The sequence below is a fragment of the Carettochelys insculpta genome, chromosome 13 (assembly GCF_033958435.1).
Source record: "Carettochelys insculpta isolate YL-2023 chromosome 13, ASM3395843v1, whole genome shotgun sequence".
Lineage (NCBI taxonomy): Eukaryota > Metazoa > Chordata > Testudines > Carettochelyidae > Carettochelys > Carettochelys insculpta.
This window is the reverse complement of record NC_134149.1, coordinates 21,454,468-21,467,967: the sequence shown is the minus strand read 5'-3', so window position 1 is coordinate 21,467,967 and position 13,500 is coordinate 21,454,468. Positions and strand designations below refer to the sequence as shown.

The 13,500-nt window shown below is 43.4% G+C and overlaps 1 protein-coding gene across 1 annotated transcript in view; it reads right to left on the bottom strand.

Moving 5' to 3' along the window:
* NEXMIF (neurite extension and migration factor) overlaps positions 1–13,500 on the bottom strand; it is a 276,454-nt gene that overhangs the window by 62,462 nt on the left and 200,492 nt on the right. The window contains 1 exon segment of the mRNA XM_075008038.1: positions 12,469–12,607. The gene's annotated coding sequence lies outside the window, so the exon portion shown is untranslated.

The following is a 13,500-nucleotide window of genomic DNA, read 5'->3' as shown; positions in this document are numbered from 1 at the left end:
ATAACTTCTCATTTCTTACTGCTGCTTTCTTCTCTGGCTTGCTCTCAGTTACTAATGAAACAAACCATGATTAGTACCAAAGGTGCATTAGGAACCTTACAGATAAGGTAGGGTCCTCGATCCAAAGAAAATGCAATCAAAATGCAGCCAAGACGTGGATAAAGGAAAGAGAATGGAATAATACCACAAGGAAAGGGACTGAGCAGGGAAGCTTGGGACACACCTTGTCTTGCCACACCTTTTGTTTGTTTATTTAGATAAATATAAATAACAAGATGCATTGTATATGGAGGACATATTTGGTCCTGTCCTTTGCTGATCATGCAGAGGGTTACTGCATCTGCATGGAGCCACATGACCTGGCCCTGCGTGGCTCAAGAGCACTGCTTTACCCTCCCAGAGATCTATTCAAGTCAGCAGAGCTCCTGAGGGTACAGCAGCTGCAACGCAGGATCAGTATTTTGCTGTACTGCTGCCCTGCCACTTTACCAAATTACCCTTCCCTTCTTTTTTTTATCCCCGTTATTCACCTTCATGGTACAACTGAAAGACTCAGTCTATTTATAGTATTTCTAAGGTCTCTAGTGCCTTGATATTTACGCGCCTGATTATTTTACTTGGATGGCATCTGTATGACAACAAATGCAGTTTCTCATTGCATTGCTGCAGGGTCTGGTTATGTGTTTTGGTTTCATCCATGAAAACTCCCCCTTCATTCCAAAAGCAATGGAATAGTCCACTATTTAAACTTCCAGCCCTTAGAGAATTCTGCAGTTGCAAAAACTGGTTGAATTTGATTAAACCTTTGGAATCCCTCCAATATTTCCACTTATTCCATCTGTAGAAACACTCTACTGGCACTTGGCACATTTATAGCATTAACTGCCTTCTAAATCAGCAGCAGTTCTGCCTAATAATTTGGCATTTGCACAGGCCTTGTAAATTACAAATGTTGCATCCTTGGGTATGAGGAGTTTTCCCCCCAAAAAACCATTAGCTGTTTGCAGAAATTCTGGAGGAAGAAAATGTCTCTTTGTGAGACTGTCCTTTGCCAAGACAAGAAAAAAAAAAGGCATAAAATGGGAATGAAATTAACTCTACATCTTGTGTCAGAAAAATAGAGACCAACCCAATGAGACCAGCTGGCTGCTAACAGCATATTGCCATGAGGCCCTCTTTTCTGTTTTGAAGCTTGTTAGCTTGCATTATTCAATTCAGAACCCAGGGCTAGCATTAAAGCTATAACTTGCATATTTCAGGAAAGCAGGAGGTGTTGTCTGACAAGGAAGCAGCCGCTCCACTGGCCATACTGTTGGAATACTTACAATTCAGAACATGAAAGATCTTTGCTTTGATACTATTGCCTCCCCAAACCAGACAGAAGGTTTGGAATGACTAGCAGGTCCAAATCAAGTCATAGAACAGTAGGAAGAGGATCAGCAGTTCACCAGTGGTTTGTTGGTTCCTCCAGCATGAACGAGGAGATACAGCAGTCTATTTCTGTCTAAGTATCTCTCCTCTCTCATATACCCAAACTCTTGGGGCAAAAATCACTTTCATCCTTCGGCTCTCTGGGAATTTCACCCTGCTTTCAAACTCCTCCTTCCTCGCTTCCTAGCTCTAGTCATGTCCAGTTCCAGCTCCTTGTGTGACTGATGGGTTCTGTCAGGGCAAAAACTAAGTGTTCTAGAAAACACGTGCATCACCACTTAGAAATGCAAGGACATCCAACAAATTAAGTGCCAGCTCATGTCCCTCTGCAGAGCTTCTCCCCGTCTGAGTATCAAATCTTGTTTACTCTTGGCATACCACACTCTGGCCCTCTCCCAGTCACTGCTGTGGTCTCAATGCTTTTTTATTTTCAGCCATTTTAAGGAACTTTCCACCTGCATCGCACCCCTAAAATATGCCCTATCAATTTCAATATACATTATGACTCTGAGAAAAACATTGTTACAAATCTAGGGCCACTTACGACTCCATGGCTGTCACTGTGCTGCACATCATGAACAGCTGGAATCTGACAGCAGCACTGGGGACAGAAGTCAGATCTTTGCCTGAGCTAGAAAAAAAAAATCCATGTTGGCTCTCCTCTTTCCAGCACAAAGCCAATGACACGCAGCTGAACTACTGTGATTCTATCCAGAAAGAAATGGTGACACACACTAGCAAGTTCATTATTATTCTTAAAAGCAGTGACAAACACTACGTTAGATGGTCTGTTCTATCATATGTAAAGTAACCTCAAGTTTTTCTGGTCCTCTTATCTTTTTTTCCCCCCTTTTGTAGTGTCTTTTATTAAGTTTGGTTTATTACTAAAATAAATACTAACCTACCATTCAACCAAGTAAAGTGGGGGCTGGAGTGGCCTCCCCAACCACTCCACCCCCCAAGCCCATGGTGCGCTGGGACTGGAACTGCTCTGGCTGGGCTTGTGTGCCCCTGCCAGCAGCATGAAAGGTGGAGCAGCCCCCATCTGCAGCAGGGGGCTGCTCCAGTCTGCCTAGTCAGGAGCAGCGTCCCCAGTACCCCTTCTCTCTCCCCTAGGGAGCTGCAGACAGGAACTGCTCTGGCCACACTGGAGCAACTGTGGCAGCCCTGTGGGGCTGGAGCAACCCCCTGCCCACCCTGGGTGGTGGGCTGCTCCAGCCCCTACCAGTTAATCCTAACCCCATTTAGGATGAGGCTTGCAGGTTAACCATTAACATCCCTACCATCAGCATGTTCACAAACAAGAATCCATAATCTCTCCCATGGCCACAGGATCCCTTTTTGTGTTTGTAGTGACATTTATGAACTACGCATGTCCCAAGCCTCACAACATACCACTACACAGAATGTGCCTAAATAGGTATGTCTGCATTGTGAAAACAAGATGCAATTGCATATCCTGTAGACATACCTGAGCTAGCTTTAGTTTACTTACCTTGAATGGTGGGGCAGTGAAGCCACAGAAGTACTAGCTTCAACACAAACTACGTCCTGGAACCTTGAGTAATTAGTTGGACTTCACTGCTCCAACACACTAACTGGCTCAGGTAGGTCTACATAAGCTATTATCACATCTGTAACTGCAGTGTAGACATACCCTAAGCTAGGTGATGCAACGCAGAACTCGCAGCCCAAAGGGAGGGAGGGTTAACATGCCTTGAAGTCGCCTTTGCACCCTTCAGATCCCTGGGCCACACCAGGGGACTCCACAACCCCTGAAGTGACAAAGAGCCCTGGGGAGCTAAATCACAGCAGCCTCCCCAAATTTCCCTGTGGGCCACAATGGCTCCCAAAATGTTTGCAGCACTGCATGCTGAGGCCCGGCCTCTCCTCCCCCTAGTGGAACCCCTTACACCAGGGCTTGTAGGGATATCTTAGGTGGCAGCCTTACAGCTCTTTTTCGTGGTTCCGATGCCAGCAGAATTCTGCTGCTTGCTAGCAAAGCCAGGGCTTCTACATACCCTTGCACCACTCCAGTATTTTTATCTCCCATAAAGGGCCAGAAGCTAGGTGAGGATTTCACCTTATGTGCCTTAAGGAATCCCACTGCACTGAAACTGTTGTGAGAGTGTAACATAACCTGGACTCCGAAAGTATAATAGGAAACAGACTTTGTTGTCCTCAGGGAACACTTTCTTCCATATCTGATATGGGAAACAGACATGTTTCAGCATTACACAGCTATACTGCACTTGGTGAAAATGTCGGCGCTCCCTCTCTCTCTCTCTCTCTCTCTCTCTCACACACACACACACACACACACACAATCTGCAGCTAGCAGTCAGTGATGCATACTAGATGGCTGCCTTCTCAGCATGGGAGCAAAAGGGCAAACGAATCACATTACGCTCCATGAATAAAGACAGAGTCTTAATGCAACAGCTACTTAATGATTTCATTTTCAATACACTAGATACTTTGGCCTCATTTTCAAAAGTGCTGAGACCCACCACTCCCATTTAAGCCAATTGGAAGTGCAGGTTCTCTGTGCTTCTGGGACCCAGAGGGATTGCGAAAGTTCTCTAGCCTGAAAAACAGGACCCCTAACACACACACACCCAACATCAAGGGCATCTATAGAGATGAGTCTTAAGTTCTGATCCAGATCTTCATTTGAACTGTCTGGGGCACTTGAACCTGAGATTCAGGTTCAGGTCCATCTCCAGCAAAATCCCGAAACTGCACTTTGCAAAATCCCCTGAAGCATCCTGCTGCTTCATCTGGAAGAAAAGGAGATGCTGTGCCAAATTCTGCTCAGTTATATCTGTGCAAAGCAACTGACTTGTGACTGGGGACAGACCGGCACTGACTATGTTCTTAACCATGGTCACGAAAAGGAAAGGATTGTGGTTGCAACTTGCAAAAGGAGTGGTTTTATCAGGCTTGGTTTTGGACAAATTAAATATGATACTGTGCACTCCAGTAGAAGCAAACAAAATCACATTTTTCCAACAACTGTGTTGTGTTATTGATAAGGTTTTGTTCACAGAGTTCTTAAAAATAAAAACCTACAGTGTGTAAAGAAGGAACAGGATCAAAGATCTGCATCACTCAGCTAGGACCTTGTTAACACTAAACTCCATGGTATTTGGTTGCTTGAAGCGATGAGGGTTGGACAATGTAATAGTTTGCTTTCCAAACTAAACCCAGCCACTTTGAAAAGGAGGCCTACCCCTTACAATTTGTTTGCTGAATTTGAAGGTTTGACCAGCACTGGACATGGAGTGTAGATTTTGTCTGGGAAAGGTTACCAGTCTGCCTTAGAATGGGGACATTTTAAAAAGCAATCTATTATTATTTATTAATGGCCTTGCCACAGTGTCTGGGAGCCCTAGGTCAGGACTTCAAGGCCCTTGGTGCTGTACAAACAGAACAGGAAGGCAATTCCTGCCCCAAGAGCTTACTGCCAGGTAGGCTGTGTCTACAATAGCCCCCTCCTTTCAGAAGGGGCATGTTAATGAGGGGTTTCAGCAGATGCTAATGAGGTGCTACCATGCATATGCAGTGCCTCATTAGCATAATGGCGGCCGTGCGCGATTCAAAAGCGTTGCTTTCGAAATGCATGCTGCCCATATAGACGGAGGCCTTTCAAAAGGACCCCCTGATTTCAAGAGCCCCTTCTTCCCATTTGGTTTTGGGAAGAAGGGGCTTTTGAAGCCTGGAGGGTCCTTTCAAAAGGTTCCCATCTACATGGACGGTGTGTGTTCCAAAAGCAGCACTTTCAAACCATGCACAGCCACCATTACACTAATGAGATGCTGCATATTCATAGCAACACCTCATTAGCATCTGCCGAAACCCCTCATTACCATGTACCTTCCAAAGGAGGGGGCTAGTGTAGATGTGGCCATACAAAACTAAGGACAACACATAGATAGAGGCAGATGGAAGTGTACTAGGCAAGAATGTGAAAAATATTGGTCAACGTGATGGGCACTGGTCAGTAGATCTTCATTCTAATCCATATCAAGGTTCTTGTAGGTGTTGTGGCAAATTAGAGTTTTAAGCAGGGATCTGAAGAATAATGAGGAGGTGTAGCAGACTTGTGTGGGGTGCAAGGGAGAAAGCATAAAAGTGCCTGTTTGAAAACAGAGTAAGTGGGTGATGGAGGTGGGTGACATGGGCTGATCAAAGGAGGAGTAGACATCTCAATAAGGAAGGAGAGATGATGGGTAGAAAGGCGATAGGCTGTGGCGAGTCCTGAAAGCAAAGACAAGCAGCTTATGCACAGAGACAGGTGACACAGTCAAAGTGATGGGACAGAAAAATGACCTTTGCAGCAGCATTCTGAATGGATATGAGTGGGACAAAATTGCATTTATCAAGGCCAGACAACAGGATGTTGCTGTAATGAGATGACATGACCCTGGAAGACAGTTTTTAGCTGTGTGAGGGGATAGAAAAAGCCGTTTCTTAGAGATGTTAAACAGAAAGAATCTGCAAGATTTAGACACAACCTGGATGTGAGGATCTAGAGAGAAGTCTGAGCCAAGGATGACATACAGGTTATGGGCTAGAGTGACAGGCAGGGTCATGATCATATGATCATATTGTGGTCATTGTGATTGAGAAAGGCGGCAGCAGGGAAGTCTTGGAGGGGAAAGATTAAGAGCTGTTTTGGCCCTGTTGTGCTCCGGCATCTTTATAAGTGTGGACAAGGAGGATGTGTTGCACCCCTGATGACTTAGCACCATTCTTTTCCGTCACCATGAAATTCACTTTGTCAATATTCCCATTTTTATTTGAAAGATACTTAATGGGTAAGCATTCAAAACAAAATCACCCTCTTGCATGTCAAAAGAAGTCAGATGCAAAGTATTTATTGCCAACACTTCTACCCTCACACTAAAGGGCTGATTAATTTTATCCTTTAGGGCGCCTATCATTTCATATCCTATACTACTTTTTCCCTGCAGGCATTGCCTTATTTTCTCCCATCCAGTGAGAAGGTGCAGACACAAACCAATTCACAACTTGGAGTAATTGTCTGAGAAACAAGCAGTGGTTTCACTGGGGTCCTAACAAGTATATCATGAACTGATGCTTCTCATCTCTTCATTATCTTTCCGTAAGAATCAGGTGGTACCACGTGTGTTCTGTGCCTGTAGGTGAGCGACCCTGGAACTTGTCACCCCTTCCATCTGTAACAGACTATTTGGGAGGCAGCAGCCACTTACACTGTAACAATCAGAGGCCCTTGCTAAACTAGAGAGACTTTCAAAAAAACAAAACAAAACAAAACAAAAACATAAGTCAGAGGAGTATTCCGCTGGTATATGCATCATAGCCCCCTTATTTACATGTGTACACTGCTGTGAAAATAAAGCCCTAAGCTGAGGTTTTCAGTGCCTAAATAACTCTTCTGTTTAAAACAGATACTAAATTTTAATCAGCAGTTAAAATCCAAAATCACAACCCTGACTAATGCAATACAGTCCATTAAAATATTTGTAAGTGCTTCCATACCTCCTTTTCAGGGGTGGGGTGGGGGCAGTTTTAGTTTTTACTGTTTGGTTGGGTTTTTAAATTAGACCTTCTGTGCTGGCCTAAAGTTTTTGCATTCAGAGTTACGCTGCAAAATTTGATCCCTGTGTGTCAGTGTGAAACCTTCTAAGGGTTGAGAGTCAGCAACCTTCATGTTAAGGGAACACTTTAAATATACTTGCCTATGAAATGGCTAGTGATAATGCCATATGAATTAAACCACCCTGGCCTGGAAAAGAAATAATGTATCCAGTATGAGGCTGGAAATTTAAAAAAGAATATCAAAAACTGATTCAAGCAGAACTGTTCTCATTTCTCAAAACTTACTGACTGACTAACACACAAATAATAATGCTCAAATCTAGAGAGTGAGATCACAAGTCACTGAAGCAATTAGTGGATGATTTTTATGACAGTTACAAAGGTTAATAAAGTTATAAAGTAACTAGTTGGTGTTGCTAAGAAAAGAGGTAAAAACAAATTTGGAGCGAGTAGGGGTGTGTGTGTGTGTGTGTGTGTGTGTGTGTGACAGAGAAAGAGAGAGACAGACAGACAGACAGACAGACACACACACACACACACACACACACACACAGACAGAAAAATAAATTAATAGGTAGGTTATTGATTTTGATCAACACTTAGGCAACTATACATAATAGCGGTCTGTAATTTAGTTTTTAATTTGATTTTGCATGAAGCTTTTGTTTTGCTAAAGAAAAAACACAACACACACAACTATTTCAGATTTGGCGACGACATATACCTTCAAATCAGCGGCAGAGCTATGGGTACCCGCATGGCCTCTCAATTTGCCAATATTTTCATGGCTGACCTGGAACAGCGCTTCCTTAGCTCTCATCCACTAACACTCTGCCTCTACTTATGCTACATTGATGATATCTTCATCATCTGGACCCATGGCAAAGAGACTTTGGAGGAATTCCACCGGGACTTCAACAACTTTCACCCCAACATCAACCTCAGCCTGGAACAGTCCACACAGGAGATCCACTTCCTGGACACCACAGTGCTAATACACGATGGCCACATCAATACCACCCTGTACCGTAAACCTACTGACTGCTACGTCTACCTTCATGCCTCCAGCTTCCATCCCAGACACACCACACGATCCATCGTCTACAGCCAAGCACTAAGATATAACCGCATTTGCTCCAACCCCTCTGACAGAGGCAAACACCTACAGGATCTCTACCAAGCATTCTTGAAACTGCAATACCCACCTGAGGAAGTGAAAAAACAGATCAACAGAACCAGATGTGTGCCACGAAGCCTCTTACTACAGGACAAGCCCAAGAGAGAAACCAACAGAACACCACTAGCCATCACCTACAGTCCTCAGCTAAAACCTCTACAGCGCATCATCAGGGATTTACAACCCATCCTGGACAATGATCCCCCACTTTCACAGGCCTTGGGAGGCAGACAATTCCTTGCCCACAGACAACCTGACAACCTGAAGCAAATCCTAACCAGCAACTATACACCGGACCACAGTCACTCTAACTCAGGGACCCATCCATGCAACAAACCTCGTTGCCAGTTCTGCCCACATATCTACACCAGCAACAACATTACAGGACCTAACCAGATCAGCCACACCATCGTGGGTTCATTCAGCTGCACATCTACCAATATAATTTATGCCATCATGTGCCAGCAATGCCCCTCTGCTATATACATCGGACAAACTGGACAGTCTCTACGTAAAAGAATAAACGCACACAAATCAGACATCAGAAATGGCAATATACAAAAACCCGTAAGAGAGCACTTCAATCTCCCAGGCCACACAGTAGCAGACTTAAAAGTAGCTATCCTACAGCAAAGAAATTTCAGGACCAGACTCCAAAGAGAACTTTCTGAGCTACAATTCATCTGCAAATTCGATGCCCTCAGCTCTGGCTTAAACAAAGACTGCGAATGGCTGGCTAAATACAGAAGCAGCTTCCCTTCCCTTGGCGTTCACACCTCCAGATCAACTGCTGGTAGTAAGCCTCACCCTTGCTGACTGAGCTAACTTTGTTATCCCCACCCTTGCTCTGGCTTATTTGTACCTGGCCCTGCAGATTTCCAAGACCAGCATCTGATGAAGTGAGTCTGTGCTCACGAAAGCTCATGCTCAAAACTTTTCTGTTAGTCTATAAGGTGCCACAGGACCCTTCGTTGCTGTTACAGATCCAGACTAACACAGCTACCCCTCTGATAATTGGCAAATGTACGTTCTGTTACCACACTAGGGTAACATTCTGTGCAGGTGGTCTGGGAGTCTCTCAACTCTTCTGGTCAGAAATGAAATCACCTCTACCATTAGTTAAACTGCCAAACTTACTCTGGGAGGCAATGATTCCCTAACAAGTGGCCATGACACAACTCGCTCCTTTCTGTACCGTGGAACAGGATTTCTCAACTTTCTTCTTTCTGAGCCCACCCACCTCCAAACATGTCTTCACTGTCTACCTGTGTCACAAATGTTTTTCTGTATTAGGGAACAGCACTGGGGAGTAGCAGGGCCCCAGCAAGGCTCAAGGTCCCCGGCTTCAGCCTCAGCCCTTGGGACTTCAGCTTTCTGTCCTGGGCCCCAGCAAGCTTAATGCTGCCCCTGCTTGGTAGGCCCCCTGAAACCTGCTTGTGCCTCCTGCAGGTGATCCAGACTCCTGGTTGAGAATCACTTCTGTAGAAGAGAGGAGGAGGAAAACGCAGGTCTTAAGCAAAAACTAACAGACTAAAATGGCCTGGAACCTGGTTAGGTAGTTAACATCAGCCAGGAGATTCTTACTGCCTATGTTTGGACTGTGTTCCTGGAGCTGGGTTGTCTCAGAAGAGAGAACTCTCATAAGTTTCTAAGTCTGGCAGCCATCAGGACTTGATGCAACATGCATTTCTACTGCTTACAGGTCATATTAGGATTTTGTTTCTACTTCATGCTTTGGGAAATGGCATCTCTAGGACTCTGCAGTGCTTTGCTATCAGAACTGCAGAATCTAGCAAGAAAAATACCAAAGGACCTGGATGCAAGCATAAGTGTTTTGAAAGTGCCCTTGTCTTGTCCAGTGGGCGTTACTGCACTAAATAGAAATTACCAGCAGAGGATGAATGGCAGTGAGTCAGCCAGGCAGAAAGCCATGAGAACAAAATGAATGGAAAGGCAATAAACCTGCAATATTTCACCATCTGTCTTGAGTTCCTGGATAACCTCAGTGTATGAGTGTTATAGGTGTCTGGTAATGCACTGGAGATGCTGTTTCAGTACATTATTGACATCGCTGATGAAAAGAAACAGGAAAGTGAATGCACTCTCTCTTCAGTGTGGTGAAACCATTATGAGAGACGGATGGAGTTGTAGCTGGAATCCTGGACTGTTTGTGGATTCTGAAGCCCACTCAGATTCTCAAGCAGCTACCAGAGAACTTCCCAGTGAGCAAAGAAAAGGCTGCCAGGGTTGACAGGCTTCCCCCAAAGAAACAGAAATAAGGAAAGTCACCAGGCAAAGCCAAGTATTGATAGAGGCCCCGACTCACAAAAGCATCCCTATTAAGGATGGGAACTTAAGGACTGGCTTAGATCCTTTCCCATATAGGGGTCATGTTTTTAAAAATACTTGGAAATTAGCCGGAACTCCACAGAGGTCTCAAAGCTGAGGAGAGAAGTAAATACCACGTGGTAGAGTATTCAACAAATGAAAAGTTAAGAAATTATGCACCCATGTACACACACACACACACACACACACACACACACACACACACACACACACACACACACACACACACACACACACACACACAGACAAGCACTTCCTGGCAATAGCTAGGTAGCAACCCAAAGTTTAGAATCAGAGAAGAGAAAGTTTAAAAGCAGGGAAGGAGATTTCCCTGCTTCCCCTTTGAGTGAGTGCAGTCATTCCTCAAAAAAATAGTAGGGAGATGACTCACGATATTTAAAACAAGATTGGACGAACCCCTAGAAAACGTACAATAGGTAACAAGTCTGTGCTTGATTTTCCAGAGGACGGACTCACTAGGGACTTTAATGGGCCATAGTTTTAAAATCATCCTTTAAGTTTGCACTCACGAATTACATGATTTAGACATCTAAATAGCTCACCGTACCCAAAAATCCCATAGAAATCCACTACCAATTTTTTGGACCATCGCTATGGCAGCTGCTGGAGGTGCCAAGCATCATGCATACTACATACAGCCACTTACTAGCTTTGCCTGGAAGTTAGTCACACAGTGCTATGTTGTCACATGCCAATCGCTGACCAAATGGAGCCCTGCTTTCTCTTATTTTCTAGGCACTCTTGCATTTATCCCTAAAGCCTACTTGGTGCAAGAACAACTACGACTGAAAAAAACTGATTCCCTAATAAAATCTCAGACAGCCAATTAAAGCAGCGCTCATTAAAGAGATATAAAAACAATATTTTGTATTCAGGTACATGCCACAGATGGCATACCAGATGAAGATTGGTTCATGACTCACATTTCTTAAATGGTATGGCCTACCCTTCCAGTTCCACATCTTCCCTTTTTTACTTGAAGCAGGGATTTAGGTTTCCCTCCCAGCCACGAATTTTTCATGAACAAACACTACAAAAATAGTAGTGATGAAGCACAAAACCAATAACATAAAGCAAAATGTTTCACTTGAGGAAATACAGATACTTGCATGCTCACATCTTGGGTCACCTTTAAAAATTTGCTTTCTAATATTTAAAAACCATTAATCCTAAAAATGCTTTCTAGCAACTTTATTTCAGGCAGCAGCCACATTTACAAAGGCAGAGGTGACAGATCATTATTACAGCTTAATCTTTTTCCTTTCCTGTATAAAGGAAAGATCAGTATACATAAGTCTCTTAAGATGTACACTTCCAGTTAGATGGCATCTTGACCCCATGCATATTGCAAGTCGGTGCCTTCAGTATCCTTTTCACCTTCGAGCTTTTTTGGATGAGCCAGTGACAGCTGATAATTAAAACACACTAATCTCTCCATGAGAAAGAGAAAAATGCATTCATTTTTAGGCTCCTCTGTTAATAAAGCTATCAAAACTACAACAATGGAAGATTTCAGAATAGGAAGTCACAACATTCCACAAAATGCACATAAAATGCTAACAATCAGTTACCTGTCTCGTGTCCAAGTTGCAATGCAAATGGAAAACAACAAACAACAGAACTGTGTACCAAAAAGAGAAGGTTCAAAACTCTGAAGTACCCTCTCTTTGCAAAGGACTGAGTTAAGGTAAGAAAAAACAATCCATTTAAACTACATCACTGTGTTTCTCAGGGAAGTGATTGTTTTCACTCAAGCATCCATCTTAGCTCTACATACAGGTTAAGACACTTCATGGCTCATGTCAATATTAGCCTCCAATAAGCACCAAGGATTTATTCTTTCTTCTAGATCTCATGTTAGATTGAGGAGAGGAAGGTAAAGAGGATAAAAATGCACCACTTACCCTTAAATCACTTCAACACCATCCCACTTTCCCTGCTTTGTTTATGATGTGAGCCTCCCTTTTGGTTATTTTTTCCAGATTTGGTCTTTGGGTAGGTAGAACGAACAATGGCAGGTTTTATACTTGTGGATGAAGGAGACTGTAAAACAAAGAGATGTGATTTAGCGCAAAACAGTCCCTTACATACATAACTTAAATTCAGTTAATGACATCAATGCTTCCTACCGTTTTATATACATACAGTGTCACACCAATCAAAGACAATGCAGTTGTCAGTTATTTCAAGGGGGAGAGGGAAGAGAAATTTGTAAAAACAAACAAAACCCTCAAAACTAAAATAAAAAAATGTTTTTAAAATGCTGGCAAAATAAGCTTCTGCTGCAATTTAGCAAGATGTTGGGTAGGGTGCTGGCAACTGTGTAGAAGAGGGAGTGCTCTCAGAACTTACCCTCCCATAGGCTGGTGTCAAGCTGGATAACTGGAGGATGAGTGGCACTGCTCTTCAGTTTCTCATGCTGGACAATTTATTAAGCAACATGGGTGGCACAAGAAACCCTGTACACATTTTTTGCTGAACAAAGATAGAGGCACAATAGGGGCCACACTGAGGGAGGAAAAGGAAAATTAAGAGCTCAAGAGAAAAAAAAGATGAACAGAAAGGAACTGCTCGTCACTAAGCTAATGATTGGATACCCAGGGCAAGATTAAAACCACCTGTGTCAAAAAGCTTTCATAAACTCTATTCACTGAGCAAAGGTAGGTATGGAAAACTGCACAAGTCAGGCCAAAGGACAGGAGATTCTGGAACTTTTATTTCAGCTCTTTCCTCTACTTCCAACAAATGGACAAAAAGGTTCTTCTATCAGATTGCATTCACACATCAATAGGCATCAAATGCAAGTATTTGTCCAAACCTTGTCACAACAAAAGGCCCCATATCATGGAGTGAAATTAACTATGGATAACATGTTAGGCTCTGCAAGTACCCCCAAAGCTACAGTTTATCACACCATCTGCTATAACTGCAAAATT